The following is a 25,173-nucleotide window of genomic DNA, read 5'->3' on the forward strand; positions in this document are numbered from 1 at the left end:
ACTAACACTCCAAAGTCGGATCTGGAACAATGTTACAGCCTGATGTCTTATACACAGGTAGTTGAAATATGCTAAACAGGGGGAGCCAATATGGGGTGACTGGGGAGCATCAGCAATAGAAAAAGTCAGCTTTTATCAAATATTTTCCTCTGCACATGTGTTCTGCATTGACCAACTTCTGCCTCATCTGCTATGAGTCCCTTTCTTCTCTTCCCTCTATCTGCTTCAGTAAAAGAAATATGATTTTTTGTAATTGATTCAGCAAAGGTTGATTATGAAACTGACACCACATGGCTGACTTTGAAAACAGAGCCAGCACAATAAAACAGCTGAGGTCAGTTCTACTGAGAAGGTGAAATGTAAAGCAGAGCCACAAAATGGATTTTGCTTTTTAATCACTTCCTCCTGAGATGCATTCAGAACTAATCACAGGGGAAAGAAAAGGTGACTTTTCACAGTCATTTTGCCCTCAGGTAACACTTCGAGCAGTGGAACTGACTGCAGGCCCTAAAGGGTGTTCATGGTGAAGCAAAAACTGCTACTTTCTTCTTATTTGTTGGGACAGAAAGAATCCATGTCTCTATTTTCATTTCCTCAGAGAGCAGGGACTCTGCCTGGAACAGGAGCTGCCATTGTAATGAAGTACTAGATTGACCTTTGTAGTAATTCTTTGCCTGGATTCTCTCAACAACTCCTTCGCTTGAAAGGTATGTTTATACAACTTAAATATTATTAGACAATGTGTATCTTGGTGAGATGAATAACAGCACAAAAATTGCCAGGCTGCCCTAAAGTGAAAGACCATGTGTCCCATATTTGTCTATAGTAATGACTGGCTGCTAAAGCCTCAGAAGGCTGTACAAGGTACTCCCACCCATAATGCACGAAAGTAGGATCTTTTGAGTCTGTGAAATGTTATGGTTTGTGCCCTGACAAAAAGAGAAAAGAAAAAAAGAAAGCCCTAACCATTTTATAAAGTCTCTTGGTAAACCTCAGATTAACACTCTTACATAAAATCCACTCCACCTTTACCATGTGTTCTGAGCCCCCTGTATGAGATCCCATTACTGCATCTTTCACTTTTATCACTCACTGAGTTCCCCAGAGAGTGAATTCTCTTTCCTAATTTCTTCTGATTTTATTGATATTTTGATATATTTCCATTCTTCTTAACAATTCTTTCTCCACCACGTCAGAGTGTCCCTTGAAGTTTCAGATGTGCATTCTCTACTCCTATAAGATCTAACCACCATCTGTCTTTCCATCCATGATCACTACTGCACAACAAAATCACTTTTCATCACAAATAATTCCTCCAGTGGCAATAAGGGTTTATAAATAACTCTCCAATTAACTTTTCTGTTCCAGTAACCCAACACATTCCTTCACCCCAATTTCTCTCTTCTCCTCCTCTCCCTGAGATCCTTTGCATCACAGAGCAAGCACTACTCATCATGTGAGGAAGGGGAGTGATTTGGGCTCCTGTGTTTCCTTGTACTTTAATTGCTCATGGGTTAGCAACTGTGAGAAAGAATCCAATGGGTAGGGACTGGCACACAAGAATCTGCTGTCTTCTCATATCCATTTTTTCCTGATGCACATTAGCAAGATTATCAGAATCTCCTTCCTTCTCATGTATGGTAAACCAAAGCCCATTACCAGGTAGCACTGCAAGGAGAGAAGGAAGCTGAGACATCCACTCCTCCCACACAGTTAAACTGCTACCTCATACGTTTTTCAACCCACCTTGTTTACTTTTTCATATGCACTCTTAGCTTCCTGGTCTGATGTGTGAATTGTAAACTTATTGTGGAAGAACTCTGTGTTCAGGTTATTTGTTTGTACAGTGACTTGGACGAAAAGGCCCTGATCAGAGTTTGTAGAGCCAAGTAAAGTTTCATTCAAGATTAAATCACAGATTGATCATATGATCTGCAGAAGGGTCTGGACTCGATTAGGGGTAACAGAAATCCTGAAATCATCAAGAGATTAATTAGACCCACACAAATATCCTAAGTCTAGAATGGCTGAGTAGCTCTGTTATTTACTACTGTTTTACTCACAGAACTAACTATTTGCAAGGCATCCCACATAAACTACAGAATTACAGAGCAGCTTTCAGGGTTGTTTTCCAGGAAAACTGATTTAAAACTTCCTTGATGAATATTAGCCACCATCTTAATAGAATCAGATCAAGAAAGCCCCTCTCTTCTAACAGCAAGGAGAGAAGTACTACAATATGAAATAAGGATCACTTTGCCTATAAGCATGGATCATTACTATATGGGTATCAATAAAGTAATATGTAACTATTAGAGAAAACACATAAAATGAAAATATGATTCAAGATGTTCAGTGATAAGCATGTTTAATACCAACATAACTTCCAAATCCAAATGTTTGTAACATGGTGCAGTCTTATTTCTCCATCTTGCCTTTCTTCAAGCCATGCCTTTCCCAAACTGAAATATGACATAAAAGATATAATCTCAGACCTATTGCATTTGTGAAACCAAGTATCAGAGGGGGTGAGCAGCAGGGAAGCAGTCCTGTGGCTGTATCCTTGGTTTTCCAGCTACAGGTGTCAGGGTGTTTTTGTGAGCACTGTTGAAGTCTGCATTTTTTTCCAGCTCCATTTTTTAAAATACTCTCCCACCCAGGACTTCCAGCTGCTTCCGGGGCCAAACTTTTCTTTCCCAGGTTCTCCCAACCTCCTGCACCTCACAGCTCCTCTTTATCTTCCACTTCCCTAACATGTTCCAGGTTTATATGAGGTCTGATTCCTTTTTCAAGGAACCGTGTCTTCCTCTCCATAAGTTGCCTGTGGGGGAAGTCTAGCTACTTATATCCCAACATTTGCAACAAGATTTGAGTTTTGGGAAAGTATATTTCCTTTTTAAAATGTCCATTCATGGGATGTGGCTGAAGGGGAGTAGATGAACAGTAGAGAGAGCCTTGCAGTGCACGAAAAACTCCTCCTTGTCTTTCTCCCATAGCCTGCTTGTATTTGGAAGGATCAGCAAATTAGGAGAAGCAGGTGAGTAAACAATACTTTGGATCTTAATAGATGTCTTTAATGTTCCTTCTCTCCCCGTCATGCCCCTAGACAGACATGAAGATGCTGGATTGAGGAAGGAAGCTGGTAGCTTAGAGGCTGTGACCTGAATAGTCAGCAGTGACACAGAGCTCAAGTAATCTGCAGTGAAGAAGAGTTACAAGCAGACACCAGGCTAATTTAATCCATGATTCAATTCTATTAGTCCCAATAGATTTACACCACTTGGCTTAAATATAACTTATGAATGGCAGATAACTTAGATTAAATGAAAAGGAAAGAAAAGAATGGAACATTTGACAGTGAATCTGGTGAACAATTTCCTCTTTTAAAGGCTCAACACTTCCTTCCATTGATATTTTTTCTTACAATAGAGCATCTGCACAGATACACAGAAATTTTTCTCTCCCCCAGAAGATTTTACAACTGTTTTGTGAGTGAAGCCCCATAGGTTACAGAACAGATGTCCTTACACATTTCTTGTATCACTTGTTTTCTGTGTAGCTACAACAGTGCCAAAAATACGATGCCAACAGGATGCACTGCACTGCTAGCTGTTTGTCTTGGCTGCCATTTCCATTATTAGTATGTGTGTGTATCAGGATGGGGATGGCTGTTTCCAGTCATTTTTTAGCTTTCCTCAAGTCAATTGGCAATTAGTAAATAGCACTGAAACTTGTAAATATTCTTCCTGTTTCTCACTCTGGGGATTAAGTGTCTTATAATGACAATCTAGTAACATTAGATCATTCTTTAGCAAGAACACCAGACAGGCACTCCACTAGCCCATATGCATTTCAGATCACATCCTCACGATAAAATTTTCACGTTTGTTTTAACACAGTATGTGGTTTGTGTTTTTCCTCTTAAATCCATATTACATTTCAGCTTATTCCATGAAACTGAAAATTGTAAAAGTTTGTTGTTCTCTGTGGCCCTTCCAGTTCACTTTACCGAGGAGGTCTGAGACAAACCTAATAAACACACTGCTTCATACTGTTAGTTCACTGGTGATATGCCTCCTAATCTTAGTTTTCTAAGTACATTAAAAAACATATTCAGCTTGGCCTTGATCAGTGTTTTCTGAAGACATGAAATTACCAGCAGAAACTGCAAGACTGGCTTGTCAGGGTCTAGAGTAGGTCATGAAGGACAAGATTTTACTGTCTTTAGTAGCTGGGTCTAAGTTCAGGACCAAGTTTGCAGAGTCAAATGATTCATTGTGGTCATATTGCTTGTAGTCACATGCCATGTGCATCAACAAATCTCTGTTGCTCAAGTTTAGGCTTGAGAACATGTTTGCATACCAGGTTACCATGATAGACAGATATAACTCTAGCTCTGGATTTTAGTTTCAAGCCAAAAGCCTAGGCAACAACAGAGTTAATGCATGAGCAAAACTGGTAGTGATTGCATTTACAAACAAATCAATGTTTATTTATTTTCTAAATCAAGAGAAAAAATGTCCCCTGAATCAGTGAGTGTCTTCCCCTCTCCCTGATTACTGAGGCCTCAAAAGGCAGTGTCAGCTGTGCAATAACATTGCAGCAAAGCTGTCTGCATCAGTAATGAGATGCACTTCATGACTTTTCAATATGGGGATTTTAATTTCACATTTAAAGGCTATTGAAAAAAATCCCAACAATATTACAGCTGTAGAAGTGAGTTTGAGGGCTCAGTGTCCCAAAACTGAACAACTATTTAAATTTGTATGTATTCAAACTATTGTTCTTGGTGATTGTTTTTTTATTTCTCTAGATGAAGAAATTTTTGACTAATCTTCCACCTGGCTTTAACTTGCCCACACTCAATACTTCATGTGTACAGAAATGCACAAAGAGAAGATATATTTGTTTGTGTAAACTTACATCCATACACACAAAATAGCTAAAATTTGACTCCTTAACATACCTATTTAATTCTCTTGGATTTGTCAGGTTGGCTACATACAAGCTAAGCAAAAACTAAGCACTGCAAACAAATCCCTTTCCCCCACAGCTTCTGTTGTAAATGAATTTACTATATTGCAAGCAATAACTCCTGCTAGGAGTTTTCATGGCTTTCTTTACAATGTGCTGTTCTCTCCAGTTGATTAGATTTCATGTGAACCAAAGCTGAAATCTGTTTGAATATTAAGTTCAAAAAGGCTTTTCACAGCACAGTGTAAACCTTAATTAAATGACTTTAACCTCTTTCCTCATATGGTTTATGATATGCATGAAAAACACAGGGTTATAATCTGATTAACTCATGTAGTTTACATGGAAATAGCATTTTCCAAACTGATTAATCTCTGCACAAAGACATAGTCACCTGATAGGCACTACACTTAAGGCTAGTGATTGCACCTGTCAAGAGAAGGAGCTTGGAGGATGGGAGTAGTCCACTATTTTAAAACAGAGTGGTGATTCACAGATGTAGCTTAGAACAAGTCCCACGTAGTAGCTAATGCTGCCCCCAGGCAACTCATGCAGCCAGAATTTAAATGACACACAATCCATGTACAGCCTGACCTTGCCAGCTCTCTGGGGGTAATCCTAAAGTAAGGATTAACTGTTCTTGAACAATTTTTCCAATATATTAAACAGAGCTTCTATCAACAACAGCATGCATGTCACCTTCTTCCACCTACTGTTATTGGGCATGTGTACTCATTCCTCCATGCCTCTTAATATTCTGGGAAGTGCATGTATGAAAGACACTATTCAACATGGAATTTTATTTCCATAGGTTTCAATCTTCAACTGAAATTCATCTACTTCATCTACTTAAGTAAAGGGACAGCTTAAGAGTAGAGAGGGTCAACTGGGCATTATTTTCCATGGGAACCACCACACTAGAAATCTGACTGCCATTCTTGGCACCACGCACTAATTCCAGGAGTAATGAATGGCGAAGCATTCTCTCAAAGCCCAAGAAAGAGCTGTGTAATCACTTAGGGTGAGCCAGTTCCATTGTCTTAATGGTGATACAAACCTTTCCAGTCACAAAGAGAGAAAAGCATGCTGAAAAGCACCTATTTAAAAGTTAGTAAAAGGTATGCTTTTGTATGAAGAGGATTTCATAAATAATACTGAAAGTCAAACACATCTAAGTTAACACAATATAAGAGGTTAGTCCAGCATGGAGAAGTTAGTCTAGCTGCCAAGTTTAGGTTGTGCTCTCTTTTGCAGGTAAGAGAAGGAATAAGAGAAGAAGGAATTGCTAAAGGATCTATATGGGACTAGGACTGTATGGGATGTGATTTAATCTGCATCTTCTCAGATCCCTGCCCCACAGATATTCTCAGTTGAAAGGGGCAGCGTACTCAAGTGCTAGCAAGACTTTTGCCTTCATGACAATTTATTCAGGAAACCAGTAAATTGATGCTTCCTCATGAACATCTCAAAAGAGCTTTCAGGTTCAGTACCAGTATCTGCTGAGGTGTGTCTACATCTTCTAATGGTGAAGTGAGGTGTGAAAATACCCAGTACCAGCAATTAAAATAAACCTTAACTAGTTAAAATAGAATTAAAAGTAAATATTTTGTCAGATATTTTCAGTATCTTTTCAGTGTATCTGCTATAGTTTTTGTCCAGAAATATGGAAGTTCTTTTAAAGTAAATTTATTTCTAAATTCATGACTTCAAAATTTTCCTTCAGTTGCTGCAATTCCAAGAACAAATGCAGAATCATGCATCATCACAGCTTACTTATGAACATGAACAAAAATATTTTAAAACTAAATTTCCAAGTGTTTACACTACATATATACAACAGAATTTCACTAGACAGCAATTAATCTTAAATTAATCTTGCTTCTAATTTTATATCCTTAGACAAAAGCTACTTAAACACTAACTTTCAGAAGGAAGTAGCCATCTAAGTAATATAGGTGCTTTCAATAATTAGGGACTTCCAAATGAGAGTATTTAGATGGCCAATTATTGTATCAGTAGGTAGAGGTTTAAATCATGCAACTGAGACAACACTAAAGCATGACTGAGAAGCTGCAGACAAAAATTACAGGAGATTTTAAGAAACACAGCTTCAAATGTAAAACTGAAAACAGCAGAATGTATTTCCTCAGGCAAAATCCTGCACCAGCATTGAAGAAAGGCCATGAATCACTCTCTCATCACTGATGGCTGGAAAATATCCTTGTCAGCTGTGTTCTCAGAATTACTTCGTTTATTTGTTTATTTATTTATAGCCATTTCTCTACATCACTGCAATAGATTTGCAAGTCTGCTGTCATTAACCCTATGTGTATAGAAGAAGATTTTGACCTCTTGATTTTAAATAAGTGGACTGAGACTCTTGACTGCATAAGAGTTCACTGTGACTTCTAAAATATGCTGTATTAGACAATCCTCTTCATTTATCTGACCTCTACAGTTCCACCCTGGTTTTGTCATCACTGCCACTGCCTTCCCTACATAGGTAGCAGTACAGAAATGATCATGTTATTCCCCACAAGGGAATGGGCCTTGACCCATGCAGTAATGTAGACATAGCTAGAACTCTTTTAACAAAATTTATGAGCTATAAGCATTTATTCTGGTTTTTAAGTGGCTTCCTTAGGCACTTGCTCATAACAAGTGGTAAAAAAAAAAAAAGATACTAAAAGACTTTTAGGAATTCCCAAATATCCACACCAAAATCAGCATACAATAAGGTTCAAGCTATCAAGTACTACTCAATACTTATATCAACATGTTTACTCTTTCACTTAATAAGCTGAACTTGTAAAACACACTCACTAGTGTTTGGATACTCTTTGCCTCTCCTTGCAAATATCCTCTCCTTCATGAGACAAAGTGTCACTGAGGAACAGAAGTAGTTTAATTATTCCTGTTTTTAAGGAAAAGGGAACTGGAGAGAGCATAAAGGGCTGGCCCAAGGTCAGGCAATAAAAGTAAGAATCAGTTTTACTAGTTCACATGCATTTTGTCATAGGCCAAGGTAGAAAGGGGGAGATTCTGAGTAAAGGTATTTAATGATAGAAAATTTTAAAGTCTACACTGCAGCCATTTAATTCAAATGCCTCATTCCTGTCACTATCACTCATCAAGCTATCATCTTCCCAACAATGCAAAACATTTTCTATGGCATAGTGGAGAAAGCCACTGGTGAAAGCCACTCACAAGTTTTTTTTCCTGAAATATTCTAAAGAGTACTTTTCCCCTGTGATATTTAACAAAACTACCTATTTTTTTTCTTTAAACTTGACATATTTTTATGTCTAAAGACCATGCACTTTGCTTTAGACATGGGAGCAATTTCCTAAATATCAGATTCCTTGGTTTTAGCAATTTTAGAATAAAAGAATGTTTGTTCTCTCATACTGAGTCCATTACCTTAAAGTTTAAGCGCTTGTCAGTCTAAACATGACTAGAAACTTTGGTTTGTAGACAAAAGCAATAGATTACACTTAATGCAAAGCATTGGCCATTGGTTTCTTCAAGCAGCAAATTGTAGCTGGAACAATGGGGGAGTTTAGGGCTGTAGATTCTTGCATGACAACATCTGTAATGAAGCCCATGTACTAAATTGTCTCCTATCTCTGCTTCTGTGAAACTCTACTCCTGTGGCCTGCACACTGGCATTCAGAGAAGGATACTTCCACCCTCAGAGCCCTAATGACCAATCCCCCTCTTCATTCTCCAAGTCTCATTTTACAAGTGTGCATGTACGTCTAACAAAGTACCAAATCTAGATTGACAGCTAAAAGCATTACATTTAGCATATATGGCATGTAATTAGAAATTCTAGTGTTTCTAAAAGGAAAAAAGTTTTTGATTCTGATCTTAGAGTATTCTTTCACTGCATCAGCTGGTATTTTTTTTCCTAATTGAAGTTGATTTAAGTGCAAGCAGAGTCAGACCCAAGAGCTACAGGATGAACTTCTCATCTGAAGTAGTTTGTAATATAATTTTGTCTTTGCTAACTGTTGATGGCTTGTCCTCATCCCATTTTAACCTACAACCGTCAGCTCCTTTAATGGAAGCGTCTATAAAGATCTTCTCTAAAATATGCTTTTCCAGCACACTTAATGTCTTTTAATGTCTTTCCAATTAAATCCAGATGTGAAAAGCTTAAGGAACAGTTCTCAGGACTGAAAAAGATGACATAAATCTTGCAGCTGACAGAGATCCCACTGAGCTCAGTTGGAGAAATTCACAGAGGACTTCTTGTGGGCCAGAAAAGCTGCTGGGTATAAAGACAGATGTGTATACTCCTATTAAAAAAATTTAAATAAAAACTGGCTCCTACAATGAGGTATCCACAATTATCAGGGACATTACTAACTCAATCCCTCAATGTGCTGAGCACATCCTGTGCAGTACAAATTCCCTCATCTTTTCGGGAAGTTTATCAGAGTTGAAGGGGGTCACATCTGTTCGGGAAAGAGCCCCTCACCTTTCAGGACTGCACCTCTTAAACCAGTGCAGGGGCTGATACTGGAAAACACCATCTGTCTTGCTCTCTTACTGCTATCAACAGGGAGATAACACACTCTGCAAAACAATACTGAATTTCTGTCCTCTCTCCTTTATCTCTTCCATAATCAAGTTAGCATACTAAATTGTGGTTTTATTACAGAAGACTCCCCAAATGTGCTATTAATTATAAATTCTTACCAGTCTGATGGGAAACTGGGCATTCTTAGTAGCTGTCTACCACTGCTGTGCAAGTGCTGTTTGTGCAGCTGTCAATTTGGGGTTTGTTTTGCTGTAATCACTTGCACACCCTCAGGATTTTTAATTTTTTTTTTTTTTTTATTTTAACAACAGTACATCATCTTATTTTGCCAAACACAAACTGCGAATGTAGGCTCAGATCAAGCCACATCTTTCAGAGGGACAGGAAGTATTCACACACACAGTTTGTATTAAAGAATGTCTCTAAAAAACTGCCCAATGCTCACAGCTTTCATACTTTCCTACCTTTCTGCTACTTACTTAGTTAGTTATCTTTGAAACTGTAAATTATCCAGACAGATCAATGATTTTTAAAGAGCTACATCCTTGTGAGACATCAGAAAATAAAAAAGGAAAATTTTTCCAGGATAGAAGAATGGCCCATTTCGAACTGAAGATTAAGTTTGGGTCCATGCTCATTAGTGACAGGAACTACATTTTGGATAGTATTATTTAATTTCTTTGCATTTTTCTAATGTCCATTCAAAAGTTTTAGAATGATTTAGGGTCATGAGTGAGTGTACAGAAATATGAAACTAACTGCCTAAATTAAAGGACAGTCTTACATCCTCAAGTACAAGAGATCCAATATTGGGATCTGAACAATAGTGCAAACCTAACGCTGAAAGCAGCAGGCTCTTAAATACACACACTAGCTCTCTTGAAGAAAAAATTCCTCTGGTTCACAGCTTGCTTTACTTTTCACAATGGCCAGCACTTTTCACACTATCACTCCTTCAGGGCTGAAGGCTGGATCTGACTCCCACCAAAATCACTGCTTCAAGGCCATCACTCAGGAGACACGAGGAATGCCCTTCCCTTGGAATGAGCTGCTGCTGCCATGAGGATCCCACTCTTGGCCAGCTCAGGGAATGAGCTCAAATCTTTTGCGCTTTTCTGCCAGGGACCACCAGGCCAGCTCTGATTTATAGCTTTTTCTTTACAGTTTTATGATACAAGAATGTTCACTTGTAATTACAACAGCATTTTGTTGGCTCCCTGCCTTCACTTGGGTATGTGCAACACCATATCCTTCATTCCAGCCTTTTTATGTCAGGACCCCAAATTTGAGAAGAAAAGTACATCAGTAGTACAAGGATGCTGCAGATCTTGCTGCTTCTTAAAGAGGGGACTTGTACCTATTCATTCAGGGGGACACATGAGCAGCTGGATCTGACATTCCACTAGGAGTCTAATGGAGAGCTGGTCAAAATTCTTCCTCAGAAAAATACCAAATCAAGAAAAAAATGTTATGAGAATGTATGACTTCTGAGAAAAGGTTTTATAGGTCCAGGATAGACTCTTCAGTCAAAATATCACATACAAGTGCAAAATATAACCACTGGGCTAATGACTGCTTGGTGTGCCACATTCATATACTTGTTGATCTGTCTCTATGAAAAAAATTCAACAGTTCTCTGGTTTATTTAAAAGTGAATGGAAATACTTATACTCTTGATGTGTTTTGTGGGATAAAAAAATCTGTTTTACTCAAAAGAATGACCCTGCGATTGAGCTGCCGTATCACCTTGAAGAAACACTTCAGCTCAGTATTTTTCAGACATTCACTTAGCTCCTGACTTTGGGATAATCAAGCAGTACATTTCCATCACTTGTGGTTTAAATTTGATTTTGTCATTTTCCGTAGAGGCATAGCCTCCTTCAGGGAAAATTCCAGGTATTTTAGATACCATTTAATAGTTAACTGTCAAGCAATTTTCAAGTCTTTTAAACAAAGAATACTTCTGTGCTAGCTTAATTTATAGAGCCATATATGTCCCATTTTAAGTGGATGTGATTAAGAAGAAACACTAAGCTTAGATTATTCTACTAAATGAGAAAAGTTTAAAGCCAATAAACTGTATCTAGGATTTTAGCTGGGAGATGAAATAAAAGGCACATTTGTTCCTGGTCACTGAATTTTTAACCTGGGTCTGTTGCTCCTGCTGTTAAGCTCCTATACATTCCTTAGCAGCCTGTAGTGTCCAGCATTCCCAGCTCTCAGTGCATGGAACTAGAGATGAATTGCAAAATAAAACCACTTTTTTTGGAGAGTTAGTGTATGGAAAGCATCACATAATCTGACAGAAGGAGGGAAGTGAAAAGGTTAATTTTTTTAAAGAGGTCTTCTACAGATTTTTAAAAATTTAGGTGAAATGTATAAATTCCAACCTACCATTTGGGTCTGAGAATTCTGGTAGTGTCTGGAAAATGGGAAGATGCTGCTGGATCTGGTGGATAAATGAAAGCTGTACATTGTCTAACTCCTTAGTACAGAAGAAGAGAGGCTGAGCCTTATGCTCTGACTCAGGGCTCTATCTCAGGGATGAGAATACTTGTCAAGTGCCCCAAAGTTTGCCTTTATTATACAACAAGCAGGAAAAAAAAATGCCTGGTTTTCTAGCAAAAAACCCAAACCTATACTGTTTCTGTCCCTCCTATGCCTTTTCAAGCTTATATGCCTTTTTTTTTTTTTGCTAGTTTTCTAGCAAAGTTTTTTTTGCTAGGTTTTTTTTGCTAGTTTTCTAGCAAAAACCCCAAACCTATACTGTTTCTGTCCCTCCTATGCCTTTTCAAGCTTATATGCCTTTTTTTTTTTTTTTTTAAAGTAGAATATTTTGACCTGCCTTTTTGCAATACAGGAGCTGTAATGTGACTTCATTGCTTCTCCTTTTACCTTAAAATCCTGTGAGGGTATTGGGGTATTTCCTCAAGGTGAAATAAAAAACTAATCTGCCTTCAGTGACTCATCACTCCAGTGATCAAGTTAAATGACACCAATGCAGAAAAGTCTCATAATATATATTTTCCCCCTGCCTAGTCCAGTGCTGCTATTTTACACATAAATTCAAGCATTTCTTTAGCAAATGTCTCTTGAGGTGAAGGATTAGTCTTCACTTAAAATCAGTAGCAGCTACCTTCCTGTGCATTTTGAGAAGTGGTAGATGCACTTTGTATCAGGTTATTTTATATTTTCTACTGCTTACAGATCTCCTTTTTAATGGAAAGGCCAAATCTACCCTCAGATTCAGCTTGTGTTGCTGTTTGTGTGTTAAGTAGAAACTGGCCTTGTTCACCTGGATTTGCTTTAGTCATTAACTCCTATTTCAGTCTGCTACTGCACAGGTAGAAAGATAAAAAGAGTAGTAAGAGGCGCCTTCAGTTATCTCCATGATTGCTACTCTGTGTGCTTTTCTGGTAAGAATGGTATATGTTGGGTGCTGTGTGCTTCAAAAAGTGCTTCAAGAGAGACAGTGGGAACCAGATTTCCTCAAGAACTTCTTAAATTCAGGAACCTTTCCAACTGGCAGCTCACTAATGAAGGTTAGACACTCCTTTATTCTGATTAACTGAGCTCTGCATCTATGGACCTGCTTTTCCTCCATTTACAGTTACAATCAAAAATATAGATATATGTCCAAAAACTTTACCAAACAGCTGGGTTTTAATCTGCAAGATCTGCTAACGGCTATTTTATCATTTCATCCTAGCATCTATTATTAAAATTCATTAACCACAGCTGTCAAAAAGAGCTAACGCAAAATCTTGCTAGTTACAAAATCACCTGTCAGGATTAGATTCAATAAAAACTTCAGGTGCTTACAAATTAGGTGCTGTAAGAGTGAAGCTTTAAATAGCACATCCCTGGAATAAAATCAAAGGTCTAAAGTTAAGTACTCAGTTTTTTTACTCAGCATTAAGACCAGAGACAAGTTTCTCTGAAGAATGAGCTGAGAAAGCTACGTGGTGAGTGTGGAGCTACATGGTGAGTGTGCAGCTACCTGCAGGCAGTGAAGTAGTCCAAGCCTAGAGGTGAACTCCTGGTGCTCTTTGGAGTTCAGCTGCAAAGCCACAGGACCACAGGCAGAGGCCTGGCAGCTTGGTCAGCTGGAGTTTACAAATGTACAATCCTCTCCTGAAGACAGCTGGCTCTTCAGCTTTCTGACAGGCCTGAGCAGAGCTTGCTGTTGCCATTGGGAAGGTGATCTCCAGACAAGTGGGTGGAGGTGAGACTCCCCTTTTTGTCAAGAGCACGGATGTGAGCACTACTGTCCAGAGTATGAGACATACAGGTTTCTTAGCTTTATGTCAACAAACTACATATCCTACCTCCTAGGTCACAATCTAACCTTCAGGATCAGTGATAGGGAAGATCCAGCAGTTGCAAAAAGAAATGTCAACATACATGGATCAAAGAAAAGGAGGAGTCTGACTCCGCAGACTGATCTCAGCAGTTACTGAGCTGTCCTGAGGATCACCCCATGCTCCCTAGATAATTTCTGTTCTTTATCTAATTGATGCTTTAACAGTAAATTCAGAAGCGATGAAAGCAGGAACTGCAATCCAGTACTTCGCTTTTGGGTGTGGCTAGCACAGGTCTTTCCCATGAGAACATTCTTGCATGTTTTATACACAAAGATAAAGTTTGGATGTTGTTGTTACAGTGTCTCAAGATTTGGACAGTTCAGGCCTGGCCAATCAGGCCTAGGAGGAGGTTTCTGACTGACCAATCTGGGTGACCTCTGAAAAGTCTATATATATGTTGGATTCAAATACAAAAGCGCCTTTTTCTATGCCACGCTGAGAATCCGGGTTTTCCTTCTGTGCTAGCGGCTCAACAGCGACATTTGGGGGCTTCTTTAACCAGTACCATGCAATAATATTCCTTCTCATCCTTTCTCTGTGCAATCCTGACTATTTTAAGATTTTGTTATGTGAAGGCTCTGCTTTTCTGGGCAGGTAGATAAATAGCTGCACATGCATTTAGGCAGTCTCCTGTGACATTTAGTTATTAATACCTGAAAGCTGTGGGAAGAGCAGAGTCTGAGTTCATGTTTCCTGAGCAAGTCTGTGTTACTGTGTAAAGCCTGGAAACCACTAGCAACTATTCAACCACAGCCAAGAAGCCCTCAGGATGCTCTTTCATTTAACATTCTTCTGTGTAAGGCATGTTAGTGAATATACAGCTCTATCTTAATAAAAGATTTTATTAAGATAAATAATAATAATCCTTCACGATTCAAGCTGTCTTTATGCAAATGATCCAATAAGCCTGCACATGTATGCAAACCCTTGGAGAGGGTTTCCAGGATCAGGATACAAGCAATTTTACTGTGCCATCAGAGAATAAAATTAAGTTACTTAAAATCAACTCACTCAGAATAAAAGCAGAAATACTAATGTAACTTAAATGACAGTAGAGAGTAAAACTTTATGTCCAGTCTCAGTTAACTCTAAGAATTTAATAATTTTAGCTGTCACATAAACAGTACAATCAGAGAATGAAGGAAACACTGGATTTCTAAGGCTACTACCAGAAGCAGAGAAAATACCAGCATAATGTTATGCACATTAAGCAGTAATATCCCTCAAGCACGAATAAGACCTAACTGAAACCATGCTTGAGATAACTGTCATGCTATCAAGTTACAATAAAGAGGAGATCAGACTTATTCTTTCCTTCACAATGAAATCAGTATAAACAAATCATATAATGTTTGGACACCAAACTCAGGAAACAAAGAAACTTAGAAAATCTCTTAAAACCACCCACAGACTCCCCATGCTGGTCTGTGATTATACAACTGGAGAAGATCATCCAAACTGTGATGTAAACCAATGTCAGTCTGCAAAGGATAGTACTACAGTGGTTCTAACAAAAAATAAAGCAAGTCCCTGGAAGTGACATCAATAAGGAATACTTTCATACTTACCTAACCATTTTCCTTGCAAATGAGGAAAACTTTTTTAAAATTTAGAGAAAGAACTTAATCCCTACACTGAGGATACAAGAGACACACTCTCTTGGGTATTTTCACTACACTGCAAAACACATCCAGCCATAAAAAAGTGAGCCTGGGACCAACCATAAAGCAAAATGCTTCTTAATGGACCCCACTGCTTTTTGTATTTCCACCTGCTCCTCCACGAAACCCATTTTGCCCTCCTTATTTGTTATGTAGATACATTCACCCTCATTTTTAGAAATACATATGCAAAACAGCATATTTTTTTTCCTATGGACTACTCACAAAAAGGGAAGATCCAATGCTGAAAACCGTTCAGTTCTATCAGTAAAATACAGTGTTTCTATGGACCATATTTCTACTTCAGAGCTGTAGTTTTACTCCTTGCCTATCATCTGGAAGCAAACTGCTCTAGACTTGAAAAACCATGTGTTTGTCTAGAAGAGATGTGAAAGGGTCCAGGTCTCTGTCTGTAGATGTGGCCTTGAAAGTGTAAACCTCTGTGCACCTCTTAGGTGAGGCTTCATGAGATTCAAGACACACAGCACTGAGGATGCTAAAGCACTGGACTAACCCAGTTGCCCTGGAGGTGGGGTCTAAGACCTATCAATTTTTTGTCTTGTTTCTACTCAATTTAAGATTCCACAAGGCTAAAAAAATGTTTTACTGAACTAAGGAGTTGCTGATACAATTTTATTTGCTTGTAAAATGCTGTGGCATTCCTTTCTTTCTAGCTATGCCATAGAGGAATTTGATATTCAAATGTATTTAGTAAAGAAACTCACTTCATTAGAAACAGCCACCCCTGCAAACTGGTTAATAATTTATATTTCCCTAACATTAATTTCATTCTTCTTTTCAAGCCACAATTGACTGAACTGTAACTTGGTATCAACAATGGGCATTAATCATGCAATAGAAAACAAAAGAAGCAGTAATGAACTGACAAAGCTTGTTAGTCTTCTCCAGTAAGAGTGCAACAATTAGCAATACAGTGAATATCAATCATTCAAATACTGCAAAAAAATCTCTATATAAAGAGAAGAAATGAAAAATGGTAGCTGACAAAAAGTCTACAATCTTGGAGAAAAAAATCCAATAACTATTATACTTAACAGACTGTGAAAGGACACTTCATTAAGAAGGTGGCAAAATATTTTCCACTACAATGAATAAATTCTCATTCTTAAGAAAGTATCTTCTGCAGAATTTGCACAAATTTTGTTCTTTCGAATAGCCATATATGCTTCTTATATTGCTATATTGCTAACCTTCAATATTTTTCAGGTCTTATTTACAATATCATGCCTGTCTAAAAGCTGTGCTACTGGTATCAGTGTTACCAGCACCTGCACATTGAGTTATCAACACACTTGTACATGAACGGTGTTTTTGGAGAAACATAAGAAAAACTATTCTATCTGTTCTTCATGGTCACTAGCTCTCTCATGTTTTAACTACTGCAGTGATTTTAACAAAGTTCATCATATATAAAGAGCTGAAGTCAGATAATTTCCTCTAATATTTTTATATGATTTTCCATATACAATTTTAACATACAATGTTTACAACTAAATATAAATTATTAAGCATTATAAAGACAAAATACAAAAGGGAAAAATGTATTTTTAAAGTTACATGTTCAATCAAATATAACCTTCACCCTTCACTGAGCAGGAGCAAGAAGTCTTCAGTGAATTTCTGAATAATTTGCTGATATTTTCTATATCACTGTTACAAGTTTAAGACATACACTGCATATTTTAATAAACAACATGCTTACTTGGCTAATAATTTCTAAAAAGAGCAAACCCCTCCTTATAACAGCTGCAGTGGCCCAGATGTCACAAAAGCAGAATGCCTTTGCTATGTAGGGGAGGGGCAGGCCTTCCCTTTGCACAGGAACGTGGAGGTCCCAGCCAGCACAGGCACATCGTGCCTGATGGGGTAAACATGGAATGAAATTTATTTGCTGCTGTACAGATGGCAAAGGAGCTTCAGACCTGGAAAACAGCAGTTCTAGCCCCTGCATCAGTTTCCCTGCTGCACTACAGTGCAACTGCCCAGTTTTTCTGATTTGGCAACAGGATCAAGATTTATCCTTGAAATATTGACTCCACAGAGAATATGATGTGCACATGCCAAATAACAAATTACCAAGTAGTCAGAGTTGCTTGTTTCTGATGAACAGCAATGTTTGGAAGGCAGAGTTGCTACCCAGGCTGTTTGCTTTGTGGGAAGGTAGCATTTTCTATTGTGGTCTCTTCAGAGCTCTTAATACACTGTTAGACTAAAAAGAACAAGCAAAAAAAGCTCTGATTTCTTCTGGAAAACAGCAAAACTTCTTCCTTTTAAAGCATTGTGGAAGGTCCTACCTGGTACTGCTAGAAACTCCAGCCCTCTGCTTTCCCTGGGAAGCAGCAGGACAGAGCTTCTAGTCTCTTCCCAAGTTTATTAGTCACTCTGTCCCTAATTAATGTTTTTTACCAGTTCACTCAGCAGTGAAAAATCATGCCCATTTCACTGCTGCACTGCTTCAATCTGCAGATTGCTTTGGCTGACAGGGTGGATCCTATCCCTGGATATTCAAAGAGCTAAACATGGTGCCTAAAGGGAATGGAAGAAGCAGGTTTTTGCCTCTAACATCCTGTAACTGGAAATAGGTAAGTAGAGAGTGAGGGGAGGCTTGAGATCAGACAGAATCTGTGATCCTCATAATGCAAATGAAGGACTTGGTCATGCAGTTTTCTGTTTGGAGAATGCTACCAGCAAGGAGTAACTTGACAGCTGCACTCTCATAATAGCCAGTTTGGATTCCTCTATCCTCTACAGTCATTGTTTTATTACTTTGCATTTAGATGTAGAAAATTCCATGCACCTGCACTATGTAGCATTAAACCTCATATCTACTAAATCTTCCAACAAAGAAGCCAGTTCAGCCAATGGAATTATTTGATGTGGTCACTCACTATAAAGTGGATTAAAAGCACAAAGTTCTCTCAAGCCCACCCCTGTGGAAACAACTGCAGCACTTTACTGATGTGGGCAGGACGCAAGCCAGTAAGGACAATTTACAGCACACTTGAAAAATAAGTTATTTTTGAAACAAAGAAACAAAGTTCCTTTGTTCAGCTTTAACACGTTTCTTGACTTGTATTACCCACTTCTCCCTTTCCCATTCCCAAGGAAGTTTCCATTAATCATCCCTCTAATGGAAACACTTGTGTCTGATCACTGAGCAGTAGACACAGGCATAGTCTGTGGGCATGTACTGAACAAGAAGCCCAAGGGAAGCCTAGCTGAAAAGTTTGGGAAAGCAAGGATGCCTTTTTAAAATAAACTTTGGCGAGGTCAGCGGGACAGCAAGGGGTCAACACCAGGCAGCCATTGGGTGGATGGCACAGGAGAAAGACAACAACACTTGTCATTAATTATATCTGTTGGAATGCTACACATTTTCCCCCCCAAGTGGTAGTACTCCAGACATCCAAGCACAATCTCTCCCACGTCCTACTCGACCCCAGGCAGGGCACATGCCAAGAAGCTTTCATACACTAGAAGCCAAGAAGTAGCTAATACAAGCAGAGCTTAAAGAATTTAAATTGTCCCTCCACTTTGAAACAATTTTTCCTTTCGTTTCAGGCCATCCTCATGACTGTCTCCTTTACCAGTGAAATACATGTTCCCATAGAGGTAAATATGGCTAGATTTCTGTGCCCAGCCTCAAACTAACAAAACTCTGATTTTCATTGGAGAGGAATAACTACAGGGTACTGGACTGCTCAGAACAACTCCTCTCCTAAAACTGATCCTGCAAGATCCTTGCACAATATACCACTTACCCAGGTCTAGATGTATCTGATCAATCTGCAGAGCTGTTTTCTCCTACAAATAGTTTTTGCAAAATGGCTGCAAATGCCAGAATGTGTCACTACTGCCAATGCTCTTGCAAAACCTTGAACCATCCGTATTTATAAGGCTAACTGTTTCATATACAGTAGTATCTTTCATTTTAATAAAAACCCCAATAAACTGTTGGTTGGATAAGAAATGGCAGGCTGGTAATTGATGGATGGACCCATGCTCACTTAACCCTGAATTCACCAAGCACGTTGTCAAAGTTCATTGTCTGCTGTGTGCAGAAGGAGACAGATATCTCTAGAGCATGATTTATCCTCTCCTAAATAAGTAGATGGGAGGAATGAGCCTTTGGAAATGCTTTTCTCTGTACTTCCACTACAGTAAAACTCATAAAATTAACCCAACTTAGAAGCATTGTAGGCATCTGAAAGGTATGCAAGATGCTTTAGTGACTACAGTTTATGAGGAAGCTTTGAGTATTATAACTCCAGCACAGTAGTTATAAATCATAGTAGGTGTAAATCACAGTAGTTGTAAAATATGGAATTATATTACCTGTCCATGTGGTGAAAAATTCTGCTCATTTCTGCAGAGCTGCCAGAGATGTCTTAAAATCAGCCTGTGGGGTTCTTTAGTGTACGTGAAATAAAAATGCAGAATTGGGGCAGGGGAGAGTCAGGATACCTTGTACTCTGCAGAACCCTGTTTTGTACTAATGGAACTGGACAGATATAACAACTAACTTGAGCAAGACCAATCTGGATATGCTAAGCCCTGCTAATGGATTCTGATTATTAAGGGGGCAAGAAAAGTAAGGTCTGCACTGGGGCAGGCTTCATGCAGGCCACACCGTTCTGTGGCTTAAGGACAAATTCCCCTATGATACAAAAAAATTCCCTACCTTAAATCCACATCTTTAAGATTGCAGTAGAAAATAATATATCCCTTTGTAGAGAACAAGGAGACTTTTAGAAAGGGAGAACTCCTCCATCAGATAAAAAAACAGACTGTGTCTGTGTTTTCACTTGAATGATGTATCCAACAGGGAGAATTTAAACTAAGTGTTGCTGTCTGCCACTTTAAGCTCCAAGATGGGCTTTGAACCCACAGCCTTGGAGCCCAAGTTAAGTCACCAAACTTTTTTGAGAGCTCTTCTTTAACTTTTTCTCTGTAGTTTTCAAACTTTCATAGAGTCATAAAACATGGAAAAATAGGCTCACTCTACCAATAGAAAAATATTGTGGAAGGAAATATATGCTGTGGTAAGTATCCACAGGAAAGTATTAATCACTTTTTTTACTAAAAAAAGGAAAAACACCCAATGCTGAAAAAGTAGTAACACTGCAGTGTAACTTGTTGGATGGATAAAGAACTCCAGAGTGAACAACAGTGTTTGTTTCTTGGAAGTCTGTTCTTGAATGTCACAAGAACTGTGGGATTTAGCACTGAACAAGAGAGGTAAGAATAGGGCCTCAGTTACATATAAGAATTTAAAAAGCAACTTGTCCTGCTTTCTCCCCAGAAAACAACAGCAAACAAGCTAAAAAATGAGCCTGGTTGTGTTGATTTAAACCATTTTCAAAACTGCATTTCTGAATTGTGCTTGCATCAAGCAGAGCCGGATGCTGGGCTTCCTCTCTATTTTGAGAAATTTATCATAGCTAGAAACTGCAGGAGATAGACACCTAAAATATCATGTAAGCACAGTGAATTCACTACTCAAAATCCCAAATGGAAGTGGAAAAAACACCAGATCATCAATTTCAAAAAGAAGCACCCTCAGGTAGTAGAATTAATTCCTCAGATTTCACCTGAAACTTCATTATGAAAGTGAGCTGGCACTACAGTACCCCAGTACAGCTAATCCTTCAGTTTAGCTCCACACTCTCTCTCTGATAACATGCATTGATTTTCCTGGCTTGTGCTACTTGGTGGAGTGATGAAAACTACAGGTTTGTGAGATTTCTGTTCTGTTCTGTAGTTATAAAGCACAGTAGAGTCATGAATTCATAAAGCCAGGAGGGAACATGAGTTGGTCTAGTCTATCCTCTTATGATACTGCTGTCCTTGAGTGTTGACCAAAGAAATCCTGTCCTGTTGGGGACATTTAGAAACTTCTTTCACAGGTAAGCATTTTTCTGTTCAGAACCCTTTGTCATCTGAATTTGTGTACCTTTAGATTTTTGCTAGTGGTTCTAATTATGTCCTTCTAAGCTGGATTAAAGAGTCCCTTAGGAACAAACCATTTTTTTTCTAAACCATTTTTCCTTAAAGAATCAAGTCAGCTCCCAGTTTTTTCCTTTAGACATTACACCAAATGAGCTTCCAAGTCTCTCACCAGAAGGCATTTCCCCCACTTCCTCAAGTAAATACTTTTTTTGGTGGCTATTTTCTGAACTTACTTCAGTGTTTCCATATCCCTTTAAAAATGCTGACACCAGGACTAGATGAATTCTTCCAGCATCAGCTTGACCAATGCCATATACAAGGATATGACTTGTAAATCCTAATTACTATTACTTGTTACATTCATGTTCAAGTACTGTGATGGGAGTTCTTACTCAGTTGCCCATCTCACATGACCTCTGATCAGTTACTTTGGGGCCAAAATTCTCCATGCTGACAGTATGGCTTTCATCCCTTGTTCCTTGGGAATAAGTGTGCAGTTAGCTGAGTCAGGATGCACTTTGTGGTGTCAGCAAGGCTTACTGCATTTTATTCTACAACTTAACACCCTTTAAAGCTCTGCTGGCCTTTGTGCTTCACGCTGGCCTTCGTGCTATGGGCAAACATTACCAAGAAATGATTTTATGCTTACTTCCAGACCACTGATGAACATACTGCCTATGATGTTGAAGTTGTTATTTCTGTACAGTGTAGAGAAAGAGCAATACAGTCTATTGTGTACTAGAAGAGATTTCTCAAGGTAACTTAGGAAATGCTGTATGTATAATAAAATGCCAGATCACATTTTCTGCCCTAGTCTCCAGTTTTTGTGTAATGTAATGATAAGATTGAAATGAAGACATTTATATACAGACACTGAAGGCCAAGCTATCCAATTTCTGTGTACATTAGGTACATGGACCCTCCTTTTTGATCCTAGTATATGGCATGCTCAAAATCCATGGTCTTCTCACACTTCCTTGGCAGATTAGTCTTAAGAAATACATATGAGATCAAAGTCTTGAAATATGTGCCATTGTCAACAGAGTTAAAAAACAAGAAAAGAAAAAGGAAGGAATACTTAGCCCACACCTTTGTTATACTGTGAGAATAAAGTTGAATATTGACAGCAATATCAGAGTTGAAGCTGGGAGCTTTCAGTACTATACACCTTGTTAGTCCAGAACACCATATTCTGCTGAACTGAAATATTTGAAAGCTTCCAATATTAGTGGTGCTTTTAATCTGGCTGGTATCTAAGCCTCATCCAGCTTCTCACTCTCTCCCCACAGTGGGATGGGGGAGAGAACTGGAGCAGCAAAAGTGAAAAAAACTAATGGGTTGATAAAGAACATTTAATAAGTGAAGAAAAAGGAGGTAGAACCATATGATGCAAAGGCAATCACTCACCACCTCACGCCAGCAGACTGATGCTCAGCCACTTTCCAAATGATGGTTATCTTGGAAGGACTCTCCCCCTGCTCTACTAATGAGCATAATGTTACACAGCATGGAATATCTCCTTGGCCAGCCAGGGTCAGCTGTCCCAGCTGTGTCCCTCCCAAAGTCTTGCCCTCTCCAAACTGCTTGCAGAGTGTGAAACAGAAAAGGCCTTGACTCTATGCAAGCACCATTGAGCAGTGGCTAAATAGTGGCATATTACCAGCACTGGTTTTGTCACTAATCATACCTGTAGCCTCATACAGGATGCTATGAAGAAAATTCACTCCATCCCAGCCAGACCCAGCATACTACTGGACAACAGCAGAGCAATAACAGGTGCTGAATTCAGATTATGAAAGCAAGTGGTCAGGCTGTTTACAGCTCTGCTCTAGCCCAAGTAGGTGTTTACTTTATTTGGGTATAAAGTTGAAAACAGCTTTATATCCTGAATTCAGCAGCCTGAGACTGTAGATTGTTATAACAAAGCTGTGCATGCCCACCTCCTCAAGCAATACTGTTTCTTTATGAAAATGAAAGCTAGACCTATAATAAATGATAGAGATCTTTCCACACAAGACAAGGGCTGTTTTTTAACACGATCTGTGCTTCCCTGAACTGGTACTACCTTTTTTTAATATAGATTTTTACACAAATCTGATTTGTCTTTATTGCCTTGCAGTCTTAAGCTTCATGCTTTGCCTGCTTCAGTATTTGAAAATCAATTATTTCAAGGTATTAATGTTATGAAGAGTTGGTTACACAGTTTACCCTTAAAGAGGTTGTTCAAAACATTCAAATTGCTTATAATTATTTAGAGTGGCCTCGCTTAGATGTAAAAACAATTACTATACTTGTATCTTACTCTTTTATTAGCTTACCAGCTCATTTTAATTTTCAAAACTCATATACTTATATACTGCTCCCTGTATAGTAGCAGCCTGCATTGTCTCAATGACAGGATATTAAATACCCTGCACTCTGTTTCCATTTAGCATAGAAAGGAATCTAGGTCTGCTGCATCCAGAAATGGAATTAAGTTATCACAAAATATTGATTTCAACATTGAGAAATGATGTGTCTTTGATGAAAAATTTAAATGTTAAATAAAGTAAAAGTAAAAATAAGCTAGAATATCATCTGTTAATTTCAAAGAGTACTAGAAATATGAGACAAAATTAAGATCTGAAAATTCAGGTTTCTGCATCATCCTCACTCAACTGTGATGTTATTACTGGCCAAAACAACTTGGTTTTGTTCCCATGGCTTAGCTAAAAGTTTATTTGTTGATATATGATCTCACAAAAATCTTTCTCTGAGATGGGATGGGAAAACAGCTTAGACATCCAGCCCTTCCTCTGGAAAGGTTTTGTAAAGGCTCCATTGCTTTGGTCAGACTTTTGTGTCTGGGCTCATAATCTGGGAAGAGCAAAGCCATGAATCCCTCACAGTTATTATTTTATATAAAGTGACCTGTTCTCAGGCTGTTATTTCAACCAGGGAGGTTGGCAAGAGAGATGAGGGTAATACCTACCTATAGGATAATGGGCTCTTCCCACTAAGCTCCTGAAAGCTGAAGCACTGTGGATTTTCTATCTTATAAATATCCAGTTTAAAAAGAAAAAAGGACCAGATTATCCATGAATTTAAGTAATACTGGGATCCCATTACAAGCAGAAACCTTTTTACATTCCATTGCCTGAAGCGTTTTCTTGAATTATTTCTTACCGAGTTCAGATTGTTGAACAATGGGATTTGAAGTTTGGAGGAGGAAGATTTGGATACAGTGGAATTATTTGAGATGTGAACATCAGGCAGAATGACCACAGACTCTCAGCCCTCCTCAGGAGCAGACCCAGCATACTTCACTCACCCGGGTGACTCCTCCCTGGGTCTGCACAGGAGCAGCTCCTGGGGAGCATGTGCCAAATGCCACAGAAACAGGTTCCCACTGCCTTGCTGCCATGGCTCCCCTGGCCCACCTACATGGATCATATCTGGGAAAGTCAGGGTGGAAAGAAGGCAGGAAGGAAAACTGCCAGGTGCCTGCTTCTTGTCCCTGTAGGAGGCTGAGGGACAGAGTGTGTACCAGCCTCAGGAGCTCAAATGTGATTTTCTAAATAGTGAACTCAAATATTTTTGCCAGTAGTTGTATCAAATGCATCAGAAAGATGGAGAAAGTAGGCTGGTGGACATTTTATTAATATGACCATACATATTA

At 38.7% G+C, this 25,173-nt stretch overlaps 1 protein-coding gene and 1 long non-coding RNA gene across 7 annotated transcripts in view; one reads left to right on the forward strand and one right to left on the reverse strand.

The window, feature by feature from the left end:
- STAU2 (staufen double-stranded RNA binding protein 2) overlaps positions 1 to 25,173 on the reverse strand; it is a 171,245-nt gene that overhangs the window by 2,473 nt on the left and 143,599 nt on the right. The gene's annotated exons all lie outside the window — the stretch shown is intronic.
- On the forward strand, positions 473 to 9,568 carry LOC146442132 (uncharacterized). Of its 2 annotated transcripts, XR_014850158.1 has the most exons (5): positions 473 to 707; positions 2,997 to 3,037; positions 6,229 to 6,412; positions 8,648 to 8,726; positions 9,122 to 9,568. It is a non-coding gene; the product is annotated as an uncharacterized LOC146442132 (long non-coding RNA). The 2 variants fall into 2 exon arrangements; XR_014850159.1 differs by lacking the exon at positions 6,229 to 6,412.

Source organism: Lichenostomus cassidix, chromosome 2 (genome assembly GCF_008360975.1).
Source record: "Lichenostomus cassidix isolate B80296 chromosome 2, HeHo_3.0, whole genome shotgun sequence".
In the NCBI taxonomy this organism is placed as follows: Eukaryota; Metazoa; Chordata; class Aves; order Passeriformes; family Meliphagidae; genus Lichenostomus; species Lichenostomus cassidix.